Source organism: Pseudorca crassidens, chromosome 11 (genome assembly GCF_039906515.1).
Source record: "Pseudorca crassidens isolate mPseCra1 chromosome 11, mPseCra1.hap1, whole genome shotgun sequence".
Lineage (NCBI taxonomy): Eukaryota > Metazoa > Chordata > Mammalia > Artiodactyla > Delphinidae > Pseudorca > Pseudorca crassidens.
In genome coordinates this window covers 22,068,299-22,088,226 of record NC_090306.1, presented here as the reverse complement: position 1 = coordinate 22,088,226, position 19,928 = coordinate 22,068,299, and the positions used below count along the sequence as shown (strand labels likewise).

Below are 19,928 nucleotides of genomic sequence, written 5' to 3'. Positions count from 1 at the left end.
GTTACATGCATCCCTGGACTACTCTATAGCTCTTAAAAAGAATGATGTAAATCTGGGACTTCCCTGGTGATGCAGTGGTTAAGAATCTGCCTGCCAATGCAGGGGACACTGGTTCAAGCCCTGGCCCGGGAAGATCCCACATGCCGTGCAGCAACTAAGCCCATGTGCCACAGCTACTAAGCCTGCACTCGAAAGCCTGTGAGCCACAACTACTGAAGCCCGCGGGCCTAGAGCCTGTGCTCTGCAACAAGAGAAGCCGCCACAATGAGAAGCCCGTGCACAGCAATGAAGAGTAGCCCCCGTTCGCCGCAACTAGAGAAAGCCCATACGCAGCAACGAAGACCCAACACAGCCAAAAATAAATAAATAAATTTATAAAAACTATAAAGAATGATGTAAATCTATATTGACACAGAAAGATGACTTCAATTATTGATTCTCTGAGGATCATGCCATCCAGTCATATCAACCACTAGCCTTCCTCATCAGCAGTTTCCGATAAATCTCCCCTTATTAATCATAGACTTTGGCACTTAGCTCATCGTCTTCCAATTGACTATCATCCAAGGTGACTTAAATATCTGTATTGACAACCCATACCCTTTCCAGTCTCAGGAATTCTCGAATTCCTCATTTACAATACAATACGGTAGATGTTACTCTGTCGTCACCTACTTTCTTGGCCATGGTCTGCACCAATTGCCCCATCTCTAAAATTACTAAAGCATCCCTCTCTCTGACCACATCCTCTTTTCGTCTCAACTAGCCTGCTCGATTCTCATGATACATTTGTTTTTCTTTTGCTTCAGATCTTCTAGGCACCCCTCTAGTCATTGTAGACTTAATGATTGACCATTTCAAACATTCTCTTGCCCATATTTTAAACTCCTTTACCTCATTATTCTCCCCATACCTGCTGCAAAATCTCCTGCCCTTTGTGGTTTGGATTATCTGTTCTTGTTGTTCTCTTCATACCCTGGCTACCAAGTAACACTAGAGTATCACACCCTGGAAGGCCAGGTGTCACTATTCATTGATTCACTAATTTCAGCTGGGCCCTTGTCATGAGTTCAGTTCCCACAAAGGCAGAGCCTGAATCAAAGATTTGGATGCAAATGGTTTATTTGGAGATAATCCCAAGTAGAGGAATGAAGTGGGGAGCAAGAAGAGGAGAGAAAGAGGGAGAGAGGGATAGAAATAGAGAGAGAGGGAAGTGGGGCTGGGGGAGAGGGCCCAACACAGGGCATGTTAATGAGCAGATTACCACCATGGGCAACTGAAGCTCAGTTCCACCGGGAGCTCCAAGAGACTGTGTAGAGCCACTCCTTCCTCTCTGCCTTTGGTTGAGGACTGCTCTCAGGGGCATGAAGTCCCTCTCATTCCAGGCGGCCTCATGAACAGGTCACGCAAGCTCCTAGCCAGAGAACACCCTCGGGCAGAGTTGTAGGTGTTTGTGGTAGAAAGTTATCAGCACGTGTGCACCAGAACTGTGAGTGTCAGGGGATGTTGGTGGGTCACCAACCGCATATGCTGCAGCCTCAGTGTGGCCCAGCATCTTTGCCCTGATATCTTAGTCCCCTTCGTCTTCCCTCCCTACAACCATTTCAAAATTCCTTGTCACTTCAAACCTCTGACGCTGTTTGTTGTCCCCTCACTCTCAGCAGATGACCTTGCCTTCTAGTTCACAGAGAAACATTGAAGTTATCAGAAAGAACTCATCAAATTTCTGCTGACAATTCTACCACTCCATCTACGTCTACACCCATCACATCTCTCTTCTCTCCTCTTTAATAAGAGGCATCTCTCCCCCATCAAAGGCCAACATCTCTGCCTGTTTTTTTTTTTTTAACATCTTCATTGGAGTATAATTGCTTTACAATGGTGTTAGTTTCTGCTGTATAACAAAGTGAATCAGCTATACGTATACATACATCCCCATATCCCCTCCCTCTTGCATCTCCCTCCCACCCTCCCTATCCCACCCCTCTAGGTGGTCACAGAGCACAGAGCTGATCTCCCTGTGCTATGCAGCTGCTTCCCTCTCTGCCTGTTCTTAACATTCCCTTCGTCTTCTTGGTGACTCTCCTCAATTGATTGCTTTTTCTCTCTCATGAGTCTCCAAACTCTGTCTCCCTTGCCTCCTCCCTCCCATCTAGGGAAGGCAAACACCCTTCCCTAGAACTCACCTCCCATTCCATCTACGGTCCTGTCTCTTTCCTCCTCTTCACACCAGATTTATTGAAAGAGCATCTTATTCACGTGACCTCCAGTCTCTCTCCTCCCTTCCACTTCTTCCTGCTCCATAGTAACTGCTCTCACCAGGGTCACAAATGGCCTTCTTGTGACAAAAGTCAGAGGATGCCAGTCCTTATCTCTCTTGCCATCTCAGCAGCTTTTGACTCTGCATATTAGTTTCTCCCTGGGCTTCCAAGATATCTAATTCTTTTGGTCTTGCTCCTTTCTCTCTGTTCATATCCATTCAGTGTCTTTTTTTTTTTTTTTTTTTAAGGGTGTCATTCTTTGGTTTTTAAAATTTATTTATTTAATTTATTTATTTTTGGCTGGGTTGGGTCTTCACTGCTGTGTGCAGGCTTTCTCTAGTTGTGGTGAGCGGGGGCTTCTCTTGTTGCGGAGCACGGGCTCTAGGTGTGCGGGCTCAGTAGGGCTCTAGGTGCGTGGGCTCAGTAGTTGTGGCGCACAGGCTTAGTTGCTCCGCGGCATGTGGGATCTTCCCAGATCAGAGATTGAACCCATGTTCCCTCCACTGGCAGGCGGATTCTTAACTACTGCGCCACCAGGGAAGTCCCCCTTCAGTGTCTTTATTCATCTCTTAAATGACGCTGTCCTCTGCTCTTCAACACTCTCCACCAGTGTTCTCATCCACTTCCACACCTCTATCACCATGCTAAGGGAGATGACCTCTACATCTACAGAAACAGCTCAGATTTCTCTGCTGAGCTCCAGACCTAAATATGCATTTGCTTAATGCACACACTCAAATCTATCGCTTTTGCCAACTCATTAAACTCTCCTTAACCTATGTTCTTGAGTGTAATATGAAAATGAGATACCTATCTCTTCTATCCTTTAAAATTTTTTTTGAAATAATTATGGAGTCACAGAAAGTTGCAAAGACAGTACAGAGATGTCCCCTGTGCCCTTCACCCAGTTTCCCCCAATGGTTACATTTTATATAACTGTAGTACAATATTAAAACCAGGAAATTGACGTGGGAACAATGTGTGTAGTTCTATACCATTTTATCACCTGTGTGTGTTTGTGGACCCACCACTGCAGTCAAGACACAGAACTATTCCATCACCACAAGGAGCTCCCTATTTCCAACTCTTTTTACATGTTTCTTTCTTTTTTAAAAATGCTCATCAGATCCTTGAGCGAAGGGACAGCTATGTTATTTGGTTTTGTGTTTTCAGAGTCTCATGTGGTGCCCTGCTCTTTGGAAGGCACTGCTAAATGTGAAAGCAAGGATGGAAGAAGGAAGAGGGATTCTATCTATGGAGGTCAGGGACAGTTGCCTGGGATCCAGAACAGGTTATGACAATGCTTAGCTCCAAACCAGTGGCCAGGGACCTGAGGACAGAGGCCTCCTCCTTGGATTTATCTCCTGTTTGAAGAATATGTTGGCAGATACAAGAAGAGTAAGAATGGTGAGGCTCACCCCACATTAATTCTAATAATCACAGCTCTGCCTGTAGAAGAGAAGGACTTTCTCAATCCAGTACCTTTTGTGGGAATCTCTCACATCACACCACATGGTCACTTCCCCACTCCACCCATCTGATGCCTGCCCTGCTCTGCCTCACATCACTGGCACATCCTCTGCTTGCTGGAAGAATCAGGAAGACCATCCTGACCTCATCTGGTTTGCTACCTGGCCAGCATGTGGGGCAACATTTGTCTCAAGGCTCAAGGAAAGTGTTCAGTCCTAGGGCATGATTTTAAAAGTTTTTCTTAGTAGTAATTGCTCTTGATAGATAAGTAATATTTTTGTTTGTTCAGTAATTATTATAGTCAATAGGAAAACTCTGAAGCTGGGAAGAGAGAAAAGCATAGAAGAAAACAGCTAAAGAAACTGCATAGACAATCACACATACATTCACAGCTATACACACCCCATATAGAACGTGTGTGTGTGTGTGCGTATCATCAAATTACTATTCCTATTAGAAGGAGAAATAAGGGAATATTTATCAAACATGATCCATGTTATTATAATAGATTTTAATCCGAGCAAAAGTCAATTGTGTTCCCTTAAATAGCATGGTTAGAGCCTCCACAATGAGATGTATTAGCTTGGAATCTCTTTGCCAGCAATGAGCAATTTGTGTTGTCTAGTCTGCAAGTCTCAAAAGGCAATTATTTGATTTCCAAGTCTTAACCTCGTTTATCAGTGGTAGTTTATAAACTTGGTGTAGCGATTTGTGAGCTGATGTCATGCTTACAGCAGGGTGGTTTGGAAATGGTCCAAATGGGAATTCATTTTCTTTTTTTTTTTTTTCCTTCCTTCCTTCTTTTTTTTTTTTTTTTTTTGGCCACGCTGCATGGCATGCAGGATCTTAGCTCCCCAGCCTGGGATCAAACCCATGCCCCCTGAAGTGGAAGTGCAAAGTCTTAGCCACTGGACCACCAGGGAAGTCCCGGGAATTCATTTTCGACGGAGGAAGGGATAGGCATGGAATTAAGGCAATACTTGTCTCCATCATCTGGGAAAATTGGGGGGGGTTGGAAGTACAGTGTGTCTTGCCATTAAGTGGAAGACCCACTGATCTCATGTCAGAGTGTGTTTGATTTTAAAGATCGATGTTTGCAGAGAGCACATACAGGATGGACATGGTTAGAAGGACAGGGATCTTGTTTAATTCACTTGCGTTTCCTCAGTGCTCAGAATAATTCTTGGTGGATGGTGGACTCTCAGAAAATTTTTGTTGAATGAATGGTCAATACTTACACCGCATACAAGGGAGAAAGGACAAATCAATAGGTGTTCAATTATCAACCAACCCAGGGCACTCTGGGTAATAATGTCACAGCTCAGACTTAGCCACAGAGCCTGTTGGGTCACAGCAAAATGAAACAGGATTGAGAGAGAAACAAGGAGTCAGAAGAATAAGGACAGAGGGGACAATCAAACCAGCTCTGGAAACCATCTGTGGTTCAGGGCCAGCTTGGGTTGGGTTTGGGCAAGTTGGTCCAGTCTAGAGGGGAGGGAATGACAGCGTGAGTCCCCGTGACAGGCTAGAATCAAAGTCAGGTGGATGGAGAACATTCCAGTCCTAGCAGAACCTAGTCAGTGGCTGGAGATATGAGAGAAAGGATTTAGTCTTATAGGAGAGGGACCTGGAAAGAGCTAAGAAGGTGAAAGGATCCAAACACCAGCAAAGTACTAGACTGCAGGACAGTGGAATGGAGATCCACCCAAACTTACTGGGCTGACCTGGCAGATGACTGGGGCAGGCTGATATCTGGTGGGTCCACATGGATGTCCAAGGCGCCTGGTTTTCTAGGTCATTTTCTAATCCTGAAGGTTCACCAACTGATGGGCAAGGGCTCACATTGTAGGCAGGGCTGAACCTACAGGTAAAGGGAAGCAGATCAGCCCCTCACTGTGTGCTTCCATGGTATCTGCAATATGCTTTGGGGTAACACTCATCACACTTGCAATTCCTTCAATGGCTTGTGTTTCTTCCTGTTTTTATTTTTATCATCACTGTTTGCACAGCACCAATACTTGGCACATAGTAGGCACAAAATATGAGTAAAAGAAAGAACCAGGGCCTCTCTACAGAAGAGCTTGGGAAAGCAGAGACAGACTCTGAGACTTGGCAGACTTACATCCTGGCAGTACTTCTCACGCCCTCCACCTCTTATGTCCTTGCAATGGTCAGACTGGCATTGAGAAGAAGGAAGGAGACTAGTCATGGCCAGCCTTGCAGAGTAAAGCTCAACGAGGCAGCCCAGAATGTATATATATATATCTATGTTTTGGGTTAGCCAAAAAGTTCGTTCGGGTTTTTCCGGAAGATGTAAGATGTTACAGAAAAACCCGAACGAACTTTTTGGCCAAACCAATATAACTGAGTCATTTTGCTGTACTGTAGAGACCGGCACAGCACTGGAAATCAACTATACTTCAATAAAAAAAATAAAATAAAACAAAACAAACAAATGAGGCACACTGGCCACACTGCCCCTTTTTTCCTGAGCAGCCCCAGATTTTCTGTTGCAGTCATACACTTTGCTCTTTAAAGAATGTATTCTCATGCCAGCATTTTCTTCTACTTTACAGAAGAGAGCTAGTAAGACAGTATGAGTTTCAAGGAGAGGAAAGGCGAGGAGCAGAGAGAGGAAAGAGAGAAAGAAAAGGGAGAAATTGCTAAGGAGAAGCAAATTGGAAATCTCTGAGCTATTTTCCATGTTTCAAGAGACAAATAAAATCACGAAATCTCCAACTGAAAGACTGCTGAGACTAAAATATCAATTTGCTTAGTGTTTGATTTAAATTATATCAACTAAGTTAATCTCTCTGGGTATATCATGCCAATTAGAAGTATCATTTGAGAATTCTATATGAAAGTGATTTGTAACAATGGAAAACAGAAACATTGTTACTTAATAAATACAATCTTGTAGACAAAGTTTTTTCAACTATAGGATGAATGCAGGAAGAGGTAATTAAATACATGGGGTCCTAGAGTACTCTTATATGGTTTTGGGAAACAAGACATTCATCGATGTGCCTGACGGAAAGATATTGCTCAAGAGCCACATGTTGAATTAATAAACAAACAGATGGGCTTCCCTGGTGGCGCAGTGGTTGAGAGTCCGCCTGCCAATGCAGGGGACACGGGTTCGAGCCCCGGTCCGGGAAGATCCCACATGCCGCGGAGCAGCTGGGCCCATGAGCCATGGCCGCTGAGCCTGCGCATCCAGAGCCCGTGCTCCGGAATGGGAGAGGCCACAACAGTGAGAGGCCCATGTACCGCAAAAAAAAAAAAAAAGAAAGAAAACAAACAGATATCTAGGTTGTAGGCTTAAGAAAAAAAGAAGAAGAAAAGAAAAGGAAGAAATTAAGATACCCTAGTACCACTTGCGCCAGGACAGGATAGGGATTGCTGATGGCCCACCTCCCAGTTACTGCCCCCATCCTGCCTACTCCTGACTTCCACTCTCCCAAAACACTGCAGCTGCAGCAAACTGCAACCTCAGGAGAGCCATCCTAGAGACAGAGGGAGCCCTGCCCACCGCAACCCAGCACAGCAGCCACCTTTGTTCTGAGCGCCTGACTTCCCGTACCATATACACTGAAGTTCTGCTCTCCTGTGGTTACTTGACCTTTTAGGGCTTTTTTTCTTTGTAGCATAAGCATCTCAATCAGTGAGGCAGAGCTAGAAGGTCATACACTCTACAATGCCTCTGAAACCAAAGCTAATAAATAGCTGAAAAATGGGTGAATGGTGGGAAAGAAAGCCTCTGTGTGTGTCTATGTGAGATTTTAAACTAACGGGAAAATCATTGTAAATAGAATTCCAACAGGACAAAATCCTATCCAACAGGAAACTGTAAATAGTCCTAAGAAATAGCAAAGAACATAAACTGTTTGCAGAAAAAACTGAGGGATGACATCATCACCTCTAAAAGGACTCTGTGTCTGAAAAAAAAATAAACTGACCCATGAAGCAAAGAGATAACAGGAGCATATCTGGAATGTGTGATTCTTTGACCCATATTTTCATAGAAAGTTAAAAAAAAAAAAAAGGGTTTCAAGCATGATTCTAAGAGGGAGGAGGGAAAAAACAAACAAACCAAGTGAACATGCAGCTTCTATTCTAGTGGAGTGACAGGTAATAAACCAATAAGCAACACAGTATATAATACAGTGGCATGTAATAATACGCACGCTAAAGAAAATGAAGTGATGGAATGCTTTTTTACATAGGATAGTAAGGAAAGGCCTTGATGAGGAGATGGTATTTGACAAAGATCTGAATGGAGCGAGGACACAAATAGTGTGGCTATCTAGGGAGAAGAGTATTCTAGGCAAAGGAAAGAGCATATGCAAATGTCCTGAGGCAGGCACATGCTTGGGGAGCTCCCAAGAGAGCAGGAAGGCAAGTGTGACTCAAGAGGTGTAAGGAAAAAGGGTAGGAAATGAGATCAGAGAAGTAGGCAGGGGCCGGATCATACAGAGTCTTGTAGGCGTGATGAGGACTTTGGATTTTGTTTAAGATTAGCCATAAGCCACTGGAGAGAGTTGAACAGTGAAGTGACATTACCTGATTTATGTGTAGAAGGATTACAAGGGTGAGAATGAGAGCATGGAGAGTTGTTGGGTGACAATCACCTAGATATGAGATGATGGTGCCTTAGCCTGGGTAGTAAGAAGACACTGTATTTGAAGGGAGACGTTATAATAGCCTTGTTGTCAGGTTGGTCACAAGGTGTGAGAGAAAGAGGAAGCATGGAAGTATTTGTTCTGAGCAACTAGGGAGAATGGTATCACCATTCACTGAGGTGAGCGTCATTCAGGAAGGAGCCATTGGGGGAGGGGAGGTATTGAAAAGTTTGGTCTTGACTGGTTAAGAAGATGTGAGATATATATATATATGTATATATATGTAATGGAATATTACTCAGTCGTAAAAAAGAAAGAAAGAATGCTATTTGCTACAACATGGATGGACCTAGAGATTGTCATACTAAGTGAAGTAAGTCAGACAGAGAAAGACAAATATCACGTGATATCACTTATATGTGGAATCTAAAAAAATAATACAAATGAATCTATATACAAAACAGAAACAGACTCACAGACATAGATAACAAACAAAGGTGGGGGGAGGGATAAATTAGGAGTATGGGATTAACAGATACAATTACTATACATAAAATAGATAAGCAGCAAGGATTTACTGTATAGCACAGGGAGCTACATTCAACATCTTACAATGGAAAATAATCTGAAAACAACATATATATAACTGAGTCACTTTGCTGTACACCTGAAACTAACACAATATTGTAAATCAACTATGCTTCAATAAAAAATTTTGGTCTTGGACATGTTAATTTTGAAATACAAATTAGACATCCAAATTCAGCAGGCAGTAGCAATGAGATTTTATAGTGGAACATTAATAAAAAGAGTGACTACAGCAAGTATTTCCACGACAGGTTCGAGGGCCTGTGTGGGGACAGCAGCAGGATAAAATAGGAACCACCTCGCAGGCAAGGAGAACCGAAGGTGAAATGGTGGCCAGCAGTTCAGAAGCCCTCGTGCAGTGGTGTCAGGCACGGCATCAGCCAGGTGACAGTGGCAGCATTCGGGCAGGTAAGGGAAGGGGATTTCTCAATTGGGTACAAATAACTCCAGTGTCACACTTGTTTTCACCCTGTCTATAGATTCTGAGACCGAGGCTGTGAGGCAAAAATAAATCACTTAGGGCTTCCCTGGTGGTGTAGTGGTTGGGAGTACCCCTGCCGATGCAGGGGACACGGGTTCGTGCCCCGGTCCGGGAAGATCCCACATGCCGCGGAGCGGCTGGGCCCGTGAGCCATGGCCGCTGAGCCTGCGCGTCCGGAGCCTGTGCTCCGCAACGGGAGAGGCCACAGCAGTGAGAGGCCCGCATACCGCAAAAAAAAAAAAAAAAAAAAAAAAAAAAAATCACTTAATATTTCTAAGCCTCTTATTTTTATCTGTAAAGTAAGGAAGATAGACTAATAATACTAATAAGAACAAATAATTATTGAATATTTTTCTCTGTAAAATTGGACCCTGTACTAATTATTTTACAAGGACTGTCTCCTTTAAATGTCACAATAACCCAGAAGACAGATGTCATTTTACAGACAAGGAAACTGAGATTTAAAGAAGTCAAGGAACTCTCCCAGGGTCACATAGCTTGTAAGCGGTTAACGGACAGAGACCAGGATTGAAATCCAGTCTGACTCTAGAGCCTGCTAAACAGTTTGACACTCAGCTCTCATGCCCTCTTAACATAGGATAAAAATGCCGCCTCACATAGGTGTTACATATGACAAGGCACTCCTGAGAAGCACCGGTATGTTTCATTCAGGGTGCCTAAGGTAGTAGCAGCTGGCCAGCATCAAATGGTGTGGGGCGCTGAACGGTGCCCTTCTGTCCCCACTGCCTCCTCCCCAGGACCATTAGGATGTCCATGTCCTAATCTCTGGAACCTATGGCTGCTGCATTATATGGCTAAAGGGATTTTGCAGATGTGATGAGACTGGGGATCTTGAGATGGGGAGATTGTCCTGGATTCTCCAAGTGAAGGCAATGCCTGAAGGCAATGTGAAGATGGAAGTAGAGGAAGACTGAGATTTAAAGATGCTATGCTGGCATAAAAAGAAATGAAATTGAGCTATTTGTAATGAGGTGGATAGACCTAGAGTCTGTCATACAGAGTGAAGTAAGTCAGAAAGAGAAAGACAAATACCGTATGCTAACACATATATATGGAATTTAAGAAAAAAAATGTCATGAAGAACCTAGGGGTAAGACAGGCATAAAGACACAGACCTACTAGAGAATGGACTTGAGGATGTGGGGGGGGGGAAGGGTAAGCTGTGACAAAGCGAGAGAGAGGCATGGACATATATACACTACCAAACGTAAGGTAGACAGCTGGTGGGAGGCAGCCACATGGCACACGGAGATCAGCTCGGTGCTTTGTGACCGCCTGGAGGGGTGGGATAGGGAGGGTGGGAGGGAGGGAGACACAAGAGGGAAGAGATATGGGAACATATGTATATGTATGACTGATTCACTTTGTTATAAAGCAGAAACCAACACACCATTGTAAAGCAATTATACTCCAATAAAGATGTAAAAAAAAAAAAAACTGGTACAAAGCGACAGCAAAATAAAAAAAATAAATAAATTTTTAAAAAGATGCTATGCTGGGACTTCCCTGGCGATCCAGTGGTTAAGACTTTGCCTTCCAATGCAGTGGGTGCATGTTCGATCCCTGCTTGGGGAGCTAAGATCCCACATGCCTTGCAGCCAAAAAACCAAAACAGAAAACAGAAGCAATATTGTAATAAATTCAATAAAGACTTTAAAAATGGTCCACATCAAAACAATCTTTTTTAAAAAAATAAAGATGCTATGCTGCTGGCTTTGAAGATGAAGGAAAGGTCCATGAGCCAAGAAATGCAAGAAGGGACTTGCCTGATGGTCCAGTGATAAAGGATCCGCCTTCCAATGCAGGGGACGCACGTTTGATCCCTGGTCGGGGAACTAAGATCCCACATGCCGCGGGGCAACTAAGCCTGCGTGCCACAACTACTGAGCTCGCGCACTTCAATAAGAGAGCCCGCGTGCCGCAAACTACAGGGCCCACACGCCCCGGAGCCCATGCACCACAATTAGGGAAGAGAAAACCCCGTGCACCACAACTAGAGAGAAACCCAACTGCTGCAACGAAGAGACCACGCCACAAGGAAAGATCCCACATGCCTCAATGAAGATCCCATGTGCTGCAACTAAGACCCAATGCGGGGGCTTCCCTGGTGGCGCAGTGGTTAAGAACCTGCCTGCCAATGCAGGGGACACGGGTTCGAGCCCTGGTCCGGGAAGATTCCCACATGCCGTGGAGCAACTAAGCCCGTGTGCTACAACTACTGAGCCCACATGCTGCAACTACTGAAGCCCACACACCTAGAACCCGTGCTCCACAACAAGAGAAGCCACCACAATGAGAAGCCGCAACTAGAGAAAGCATGCGCACAGCAATGAAGACCCAACGGAGCCAAAAATAAAAATAAATAAAAATTAAATAAATTAAAAAAACACAATCAATTAAAAAAAAAAAAGACACAAAGCAGCCAAAAAAAAAAAAAAAAAAGGAATACAGCTCTAGGAGCTGGAAAAGGCAAGGAAACAGATTCTCCCCAAGAGCCTCCAGAAATGAACAGCCCTGCTGACACTTTGGCTTAGCCCACTGAAACCAATTTTGGACCTCTGGCCTCCAGAACTATAAGAGAATAAGTCTGTGCTGTTTTTAAGCTCTCAAGTTGGTTGGAATTTGTTACAGCAGCCATAGGAAACTGATAGAACAGGGCAGCATGGCAGGCATGGCAGCTACTGGCGCGGGTGATGTAGAATTGGTGAGGTGGTGAAAGTCCCTGGACGTCCTCAAGGGTAGGACAGTCTGTGAGAAAGTGCCAAGAAGTAGCCTCAAGCTTGGGATGGATGTAATTTCTAACCAGCTCATAGAAGGCGGTGCTTCCAGAAATGTCAGGAACTGGTTTCCCGCCATGAAAAGGTATGTTGAATCAAAGCAAGTTGTGCGCTGCCCAGACTTTCTTTAAGGTTAAGGACTGACACACTTGCACCAGGTGAGATTGGATCCCAGGCTTTGGGGGTGAGGAATGGCACCTTGGCTTGGCACCCAGGACCGTGCCTTGTACGTAAAGGGGCTCCAGTAAAACTGTCCTTTGTTTTCTCCTGGACAGTGTGGCTCAAAAACAAGAAACACATAGACATACAAATACATTCTCTTTCTAGATTTCTAAACAAAGCCCTGGGGAAAAAATTTCTACCCAAACTTAAAGGATTAAAGAAAGTAATGACACATAGGGAGTGGTTCTGATTCTAAGGAAATTCATGCTGTTTTTCATGCATATCCAGACTCATGAGCATTCTACCCATAGAAGGAAAAAACGTCAGCATTAGCAAGAACAAGTTACCACTGTGCCTGATTTATCCCTGGCTCTGGGGTAACTGCAAACATATTCTGTAATAATTTCATTTTAATCAGCCATTGTGTGACTAATTTAAATACCAATACACTACCTTTTGTTTGGAATTAAATTAAATTAATTAAGTTATTAGTTTTGGCTACGTTGGGTCTTCGCTGCTGCGTGCGGGCTTTCTCTCTCTAGTTGCGGCGAGCAGGGGCTACTCTTCGTTGCAGTGCGCGGGCTTCTCACTGCGGTGGCTTCCCTTGTTGCGGAGCACGGGCTCTAGGCACACGGGCTCTAGGGTGCAGGCTCAGTAGTTGTGGCGCACGGGCTTAGTTGCTCCGCGGCATGTGGGATCTTCCCAGACCAGGGATCAAATCCATATACCTTGCATTGGCAGGCGGATTCTTATACACTGCACCACCAGGGAAGTCCCTACACTACCATTTTCAACAGGACTATCTAAATTTCCTAAAGTTGTTCCCTGTAAAGGCTGCTTGCCAAACACTGGGAGTATTGCTGAGTTGCTCCCCAGGAAAGCATCATTCACAGAATGACATTGTATCATTTCAGACCTCCAAGGTTTTTAGAAAGCTTCAAGTACACTTGGTTTGAGTGACATTGAACCTAATGGGTTTTGGTACACAGTTATTAGAATTCACAAATTCAACCCCAGATACGTCATTTTTATTATTAATTTTTTTCCTGATTATTAAAAACAGTGCATGTCATTGTAGAAAATTTAGGAATGCAGAAAAGTGTATAATAGGAAAATACAAATCAGCCATAACAGAGCCACCTGGATATAGAACTATTAGCATCTTACTGAATTTTTAAATATATTTTATTTCAAGACAATTTTTAAACGTTTATATACTAATGTGTGTGTGTTTTCTTTTTACAACATTCAGAACATACTGAAAAACTACAACCTGAATTTGTATTGTATCACAAACATTCTCCCAGGTCATTAAATATTCTTGAAAAAAATCTGAGTTTACTGGTTGTATCACATGGATTTACCATACTTATTAATGATTTTACACTATTGGATTTTAGATTGTTTTTCCAAGATTCAATTATGAGTCTTGTACTTAAACATTTAGGACAACTTCTAATCATTTCTCTAGCTAAATTCTTAGAATTACTGGGTTAGAGGATAGTAATTTTTAAAGGTCCTGATACAGAAAGGTAATAACAGCTTATATTTCCACCAAACTTATACCCATTCTGAGTATTATCTTGTTTACATTAAAAACTAAGACTCAAGAACAAACAGAAAGACTGCAACAGTCATAAACATGCACATGTCAGATCGTAAGTAAATCTACCTTTCCTGAACAGACAACTGAAATTTCCGCCTGAACAGACAATTGGAATTTCTAGCAGAGTTTCACATTTACAGTTTTTAAAAAGCAGTGTTTTCCTTCTTACTTCTTTTCTGGTGCGTGTGCGTGTGCGTGTGTGTGTGCGTGCGTGTGTGTGTGTGTGTGTGTGTGTTTCCAATGAGCGTCTATAACTTTTAGAATCAGGAAAACAAATCCTAAGTTAAAAACCTGAGGATACTCAATAGTTGTACGAAGACTTGCTGAATTAGTACACCTATTTATACACAGCTTTCAGTAATAGAACACAATCAGAATATTTCCTTTCCTTACCTGTCAAATGGGATCCAGTGAAAGAAAGACTCTATTTTGTGTGTTTGTTATTTTTTTGTTTAGTTTACCGGAAGGATTTTTAACAGAAAGAAAACAATGCAACTGGAACAGTTAAAAGAGGCACTGCCTTAGATAGTGTTGCTTGAGTTTCTTTGCTCAGAATGGAAGGGAAAATGATCTTTTTCTATTAAAAATCCCCAAAGATTCCTTTACCCCTCCACCTGCCCCTACCTCTTCTACCATCTCTTTTCTCCTCTACCCATCAGACTTTTGAAAGTTGTCTACACTTACCGGAAGGCTTCACTTCCTCACCCTCCCCTTCAGTTCATAGTTGCATCATAGCTCTGTCCCAACCATTCCGCTAAAACATGATTTTCAAGAGCAGTCAGTGACTTTCTATTGAGAAATCCATTGATTACATTTGTCCTTATTTAAGTGGATCTTTCTGCTGAATGTATTGCTGGAGACTACTTCTTCCTTAAAATTCTCAACACTTGGCTTTGGTGACACCACATTTTCCTGAGGCTTCTTAAGCCCTTCTAATCCTTTCTTCTTGGCCACCTTCCTAACCACGGCCCACTCCATAGGTCTCGATATTCTCTCATTTTCCCACTAGCTCTCTTCTCTTTTTGCTCTACGTGTCCTCCCTGGCAGACCTCACACACTCTTACAGTTGTAACAGACACCTGAATGCCAAGTCTCCCAAACCGATACCTCCCTAAAGCCTCAGACACACAAATCTGTCTGTTCAACTTATCCATTGAAATCTACCACCACAGACACTGCCAGTGAATTGACTGAAATCGGTCTTTGACTGACTTTTCCTCCTTTGTTAATCGTATTGCTTTCTTTCACTTAACTTCATATTTCGATTTTCCCTTGCTCAATTTTTGATAATATGCCTGGCTGATTAGTTAGGATGATTTCTCAACATCATAAAATGCTGTGGAAAACTACACATATTTGGTGTATGTGGTTTCCCAGTTTTCAGCGATACAATAATCACTTTTCATTAGGAAGATATACTTTTTCAAAGACTTGTGCAAAAACATATCAGGTTGCCTTTTGGTGCAATAAGCAGGAATTTATTAAAGTGAAATATAAAGGCATGCTTGTGCTCATGTGCCTCTGACCAACATATCTTATTCAGGTTGGGTGGGGATTGGCTGTGTTTTCTAACTCAAGGAATGGACTTCTTATGAAAGGTCATCTGTCTAATGCATCCAGCCTTGTCAACTAAAAGTGCTAGCCATCTTATTTCTGTCCTTTGAAGCACTCCAGCATACATAGCTCTAAGAGCTGATAAGATATTCCATGCTGTAAGACTCCAGTAGGATAAAAACTCCTCTCTCTTCAGAACTGCTTTAAAAATTCTGACCTGCGAGAAAAAGAAGAAAAATTCCTGGACAATAGTAAATTCAACATCATGTAAGGTCTGAATGTTAATAATTCACTTTAATTATTTGCATCTATTTAGCACATCATTTGACGACTTTCACATGCCTGCTACAGAACGCACCATCCTTTTGCCTTAAAGCCAAGATACATTTGGATGTCTGTAGGTCTACTCTTCACTTTTAGGAGGAAGGAGATACGTTAGAATCCGCTCTATTCATGTGTTTGTAATAAACCATCTTTCCTAGTCTTCCTTTTATAGCCTATTAACATAAATGACCCCCACCCTTTATTACTATCCCCCTTCTAGGAGACATGTAGAGTTCCTCTCTTGAGAGAAGATCTCTAAGTTGGGAATTGACATTATTATGCATTTGGCAATGTTATTCATTCAGTCAGTCAATAAATTTTTTTGAACACTTGCTATGTTTCAGGCATTGTTCTGAGAACTTCAGATTTGGCCTTGAGACAAAGACACGAGGTCTGTTCTCATAGACGTTAAATTTCTGGGGGAGGGGTATGATTTCAGTCAATTAAAAAATTGAGTGAATAAGATAATTTCAGGTATTGCTATGAAGAATATATAGCCCAGTAATGTGCTAGAGAGTGTGGCGGCAGGGGGGGCTACTTCAGATTTGATGCCAAGGGAAGGCTCTCTGAGCAGGGGGCCTACAAAGGTAAGCCACCCCTCACTCCCAGCCTGGTCTGACAAGGAGGGATTGAGAAAAACTAGCTGAACTTCCCTGTGAAATACACTAAAAACTTTCTCAGTGACAGTGGGGATGGGAAGTAATCTTAGGGAGATTCTTTGATGTGAACTGATTTTTTTTTTCTTCTCTTCCCACTTCTTCTGACTGGAGCCAGGACAGATGTCAGAGTCCTGGATTTCAGGAAGCAGGCACAGTGTATTTGTTTCCTAAGGCTGCCATCATAAATTACGACAAGCTGGAACAACGGAAATTTATTCTCTCACAGTTCTGAAGGCTAGAAGTCCAAAATCAAGTTGTTAGCAGGGCCACGTTCCCTCCAAAGACTGTAGGGAAGGATTCTTCTTTGCTTCTTCATAGCTTTTGGTGGTTGCCAGCAACCCTTGGTGTTCCCCTTGGCTTGCAGAAGCATGACTTTAATCCCTGCCACAGTTTTCACATAGCCTTCTCCCCTGTATCTCCTCTGTGTCTGTTTTTATTTAAAAATAAATATTTTTAATAAAAATTTCCCTCTTTTTATAGATACTGGTCATCGGATTTAGGAGGACCTACCCTAACCCAATAGGACCTCATCTTTTTTTGTTTGTTTTTGTTTGTTTGTTTGTTTTAGCGGTACGCGGGCCTCTCACTGTTGTGGCCTCTCCCGTTGCGGAGCACAGGCTCCCGAGGCGCAGGCTCAGCAGCCATGGCTCACGGGCCCAGCCGCTCCGCGGAATGTGGGATCTTCCCGGACCGGGGCATGAACCCGCGTCCCCTGCATCGGCAGGCGGACTCTCAACCACTGCGCCACCAGGGAAGCCCAGGACCTCATCTTAGATTGATCACATCTGCAAAACCCTACTCCAAATAATGTCATATTCACAGGTTCTGGGTAGACATGAATTGGGGAGGAGGGGAAAATATTCAACCCACAGCGGAGTCAGCTGGAACTGTCATCAGTGGGAGGAAACGTACCCCAGTAACTTGATGTCATCCAGGGACTAAAGAAGAAGGAAAACTGCGGGGACCGCCTGAGAAGCATGGTCTGCGGAGTCTTGGAACAATGTTATTTGGTATGTAATTTTAACTTTGCTTCCAGTGTCATCCATCCCTTCTGTCAGCCTCAAGAATTGAGTTAGGTGTGGGTGGGTCTTCGGGCCTCGGCGGGCGGGCGCCGGGGCTCCACCTCTAAGGCGGGTCCCCGGGTAGAGGCCGGAGCGTCTAGGCGGGTGCTGAAGGGCGGCGGGAGGTGGTGGGGCGCCACACGTGACCCACACCCTCCCCCTTATCCCCACCCCACCCCCCACCCAGGGAAGTGGGCCAGATCCTGGAGCCGCGAGCGCTTGCGGACTGTGGCAGCCGGAGGTCGCAGCACGGCCAGAGAAAGCCATCGCGTTCGCCTACAGGCTCTGCGCCGTGGACACGGACGGGGTGGAGCCCGTGCAGTCAGTCCTGGAGGATGCATGTCTGTGCTTAAGATCCGACAATGTGGCAGAAGGCAACTGTGCCAAAGAACTGCTACAAAACTCCCGTCGAGATGTGGAGGAGTATTTTGTGGCCCCCCAGGTCGTATGTCTTGGCCAAAGCTAGATGGAAAAGAGCCCCTCTCACACTGCTGAGGACCTATTCTGTGAAGGGGCGCCCTATGAACAGGTGGAAGGGCAACGACTATTTTGTTATTATGAACACAAGTGTTCCCGCTCTCTTCAGTCACCTGAAAAAAGTGATGGTTAGGGATCTTTTAGTAACTAACTCTTCTGAAGACAGAATTGGGAAAGATCTAGCTAAAACAAGGCAAAGAGTCCCTGATGCCAATGGAAGTAGAAGGTGTTGCCAGTTTCCAAGAAAATGGATCAAGTGTTTACTCACAGGCTGTTCAGTATGGAAGGCTTTATCCCCTCCCCAAAGACGGTCTAGCAAATGGCACTTAAGTGAAGTTTTCTACTCATGTAACTGTTAGACATTGCATCTGATCACTATGTGACAACCTGAGCTGTCCCTTTCAGTTGCTGTTTCCATCGACTTGAGCAGCCTTTTATCTTTACTGAACACACTAAATTTGTTCCTGGGTACCCACTGTATTCCAAGCAGAGGGCTGACTTTCAGCTAAAGTTAAAGGAGTAAGGAGGCAGCTTTGGGAGGTGATGTGTATGTTTACGGCCTTCACGGTTGTGATTTCATGCATGCATACTTAACCCCAAACTCACTGACTTGTATACATTAAATAAGTACAGCTATTTACAGGTCAACTATATTTCAGTAAAATGGTTTAAAAAGAATTGAGTTAAATTTGTTAAACCGCCAAAGCCTCTTAGGAGTTGTTTCAGGAGGTGGCTCAGAGTAGTTGAGTCCATGATTAAGCAAAGTCGGTGAAGAGATCACAGCAGCCCAGAGAGGCAATTGCCACACAGTGGGTTGATCAGCAGTCTCGACCTGAGATGACAACGAAAACCAGGACTACCTGGGTGTCCTCGGAAACGTTTGCTGACAAAATCTTTAATGATGCAGGCTTCATTCACCCAGCCAACAACATTCCTCAAATACCTGCCGTATGCCAAGTACCTTGCTGGTGTTGGGAAAATGCTCAGCAACAGGAAGCTGGTCCCTGCTCTTGAGAATTTCACTGTCATCAAGGAGGGTGAGAATTTGAAAGATGGTGTTATTTGGATACAAAGGAAAATGTGACCCCAGGAAGCTGAATTGAGGACATGACTTACACTGATTATAAAGTGAGGGACAGCACAACAAACGTTTGTTGATTGCCTCCCACGTGCCAGGCGCTGTGCTGGGTACCAGCGTCCAGAAGCAGCATCCTCCCTGCTCCCCTTCCTTTAGCTTCTCCTTCACTGTTCCGTGGAATCTTTAGACACAACAAATCTATAAGACACTGATGTCCCTATGACCTTCCCCAAACAATTCCTTTTTGTGTGTTTCATTTGGAAATAGCCCTGTAATAGTATCAAATACCAAACACTTGATCACTCAGCATTCCAGCCCGAAAAACCCAAATCAATGTCCCTCTCCTTCATTTCGATTTAACCCCCACGGCACAAAGACACATGGCACAGTGTCCAAAGCAAAGTAGACATTCATTCACATTTACAACTACTCTGCACCAGGCACTGACCAAATGTTAGTTCCCTTTTCCTTCCTAAATAAATATCACAGGTTTACTTGTTGGTCACAGCAATGAGTTTAGTATAAAACAAATAAAATTCTGATGAGTGATCTCACTATAATTTAGCCAAAGAAAGAATCACTAGTTTAGAATTTCAGAAAAGTTATACCTTCTCAAGATCTTAAGAGAACCCATCTCCAGCTTTTCTTTAATGCTGAATTTTCCTCCAGGCATAGTTCCTGTTATGTAATCCTCTTGTCTTCTCTCCCTTCTTGCCTTCTCCTCTGATCCCCCATCCAAGATAGAGAGTCACTCACTATTAAGTTTGGTCAACTACAGGCAACCTGT

The 19,928-nt window shown here is 43.6% G+C and overlaps 1 long non-coding RNA gene and 1 pseudogene across 1 annotated transcript in view; one reads left to right on the top strand and one right to left on the bottom strand.

Annotated features, from left to right (window-relative positions):
* Positions 1–19,928, bottom strand: part of LOC137201739 (uncharacterized) — a 67,759-nt gene that overhangs the window by 12,534 nt on the left and 35,297 nt on the right. The window lies entirely within an intron of this gene.
* Positions 9,268–18,081, top strand: LOC137202673 (glutamyl-tRNA(Gln) amidotransferase subunit C, mitochondrial-like; annotated as a pseudogene).